Genomic DNA, 2,141 nt, shown 5'->3' with positions numbered 1-2,141 from the left:
CCTCCTCAAACCCCGCTTTCCTCAGGTTCCACCATTGAAATCTCCAGGTATTTCTCAACCTGGAACTGGCAAGCCCAGACGCATGCCAAAGAGAAACAATTCAGCAAATGCTACTTCTGTAAGAACATAAGAACGAGCCTGCTGGATCAGACCAGAGTCCATCTAGTCCAGCATTCTGCTACTCGCAGTGGCCCACCAGGTGCCTTTGGGAGCTCACCTGCAGGAAGTGAAAGCAATGGTCTTCTGCTGCTGCTGCTCCTGAGCACCTGGTCTGCTAAGGCATTTGCAACCTCAGATCAAGGAGGATCAAGATTGGTAGCCACAGATCGACTTCTCCTCCATAAATCTGTTCAAGCCCCTTTGAAGGCTATCCAGGTGAGTGGCCATCACCACCTCCTGTGGCAGCATATTCCAAACACCAATCACCCGTTGCGTGAAGAAGTGTTTCCTTTTTTTAGTCCTAACTCTTCCCCCCAGCATTTTCAATGGATGCCCCCTGGTTCTAGTATTGTGAGAAAGAGAGAAAAATGTCTCTCTGTCAACATTTTCTACCCCAGGCATAATTTTATAGACTTCAATCATATCCCCCCTCAGACGTCTCCTCTCCAAACGAAAGAGTCCCAAACGCTGCAGCCTCTCCTCATAAGGAAGGTGCTCCAGTCCCTCAATCGTCCTCGTTGCCCTTCTCTGCACTTTTTTCTATCTCCTCAATATCCTTTTTGAGATGTGGTGACCAGAACTGAACACAGTACTCCAAGTGCGGTCGCACCACTGCTTTATATAAGGGCATGACAATCCTTGCAGTTTTATTATCAACTCCTTTCCTAATGATCCCCAGCATAGAGTTTGCCTTTTTCACAGCTGCCATGCAGGGTTAGCCTGTTCCTGTTTGTCTTGGTCTGAGCTCCGGCTGTGATGCCTCTTCATCAGCCTCATCTTCATCAGCCGCAGATTCCCCTCGGTTTGCAAAATGCGACTTGTGACCACTTTGCCCTGGCTTCGGAGGGGGGAACATCGGAGACTAACCACGCTTTCCAATATGCTATTAGCATTTCAACGGATTAAAGAAGAAGAAGAAGAAGAAGAAGAAGAAGAAGAAGAGGAGGAGGAGGAGGAGGAGGAGGAGGAGGAGGAGGAGGAGGAGGAGGAGGAGGAGGAGGAGGAGTTTGGATTTATATCTTGCTTTTCTCAACCGTAAAGTCTCTCAGAGTGGCTGGCTTCCAAACTCCTTCCCTCCCTCTCCCCACAACAGACCCCTTGTGAGGTCAGCGGGGCTGAGAGAGTTCAGAGAGAACTGGGACTTGCCCAAGGTCACCCAGCAGGCTTCATGTGGAGGAGCGGGGACACAAATCCAGTTTACCAGATAAGAGTCTGATGCTCATGTGGAGGAGTGGGGGATCAAACCCAGTTCTCCAGATTAGAGTCCACTGCTCTAAACCACTGCACCACACTAAAGATGTGACCTAGGATATTCAAGGTGACTTACAAACTCCTTTCCCCTCCTCTCCCCACAACAGAGACCTTGTAAGGTAGGTGGGGCTGAGAGAGTTCTGAGAGAATTGTGACTTAGCCAAGGTCACCCAGCAGGCTTCACAGCAAGCTGGGAAGTGGCTTACAGGTTCTTCATCTCCCCACAACAGACACCTTGAGAGGTAGCTGATGTGGTTGGGTCAGTCTCTTTTAGAGTGCGGAATTAGTGGGACAGACCTTGTTTTGTGAGAGAGGGAAGCCACGAGATCTTTACCACCTTTGTTTACGAAAGGTTTTGTATTTGCTCATTGACCATAAATAAAGATGACGACGACGACGACGACTACTACTACTACTACTACTACTTCTCCTCCTTCTCCTTCTCCTTCTCCTTCTCCTTCTCCTTCTCCTCCTCCTCCTCCTCCTCCTCCTCCTCCTCCTCCTCCTCCTCCTCCTCCACCACCACCTCCTCTTCTTCTTCTTCTTGATAGAGGAAGAAAACTTGGGGTGGGGTGGGGAAAACATTTAAGGCCTAAGAAAGAGATAAGGACAGAGGCTCCAGGGGATGTGAAAAGTATCTTTATTTTCAAGCCTGCCGAATACAGAATCATAATAACTACAACGGTGACCTTTGAGACCGGCAATAATCTCAATAAAGCTCTATCTGAAAT

The 2,141-nt window shown here is 48.8% G+C and overlaps 1 protein-coding gene across 1 annotated transcript in view; it reads right to left on the bottom strand.

Moving 5' to 3' along the window:
* Positions 1 to 2,027: 2,027 nt before the first annotated feature.
* The window catches only part of TCF15 (transcription factor 15), a 17,913-nt gene continuing 17,799 nt past the window's right edge, over positions 2,028 to 2,141 (bottom strand). Inside the window, exon 2 of the mRNA XM_048497192.1 lies at positions 2,028 to 2,141. This exon is cut by the window's right edge and continues 474 nt beyond it. The gene's annotated coding sequence lies outside the window, so the exon portion shown is untranslated.

This window comes from Sphaerodactylus townsendi, linkage group LG05 (genome assembly GCF_021028975.2).
Source record: "Sphaerodactylus townsendi isolate TG3544 linkage group LG05, MPM_Stown_v2.3, whole genome shotgun sequence".
NCBI classification, from domain to species: Eukaryota; Metazoa; Chordata; class Lepidosauria; order Squamata; family Sphaerodactylidae; genus Sphaerodactylus; species Sphaerodactylus townsendi.
The sequence above is the reverse complement of the archived record's forward strand: the minus strand, read 5'-3'. Positions and strand labels throughout refer to the sequence as shown.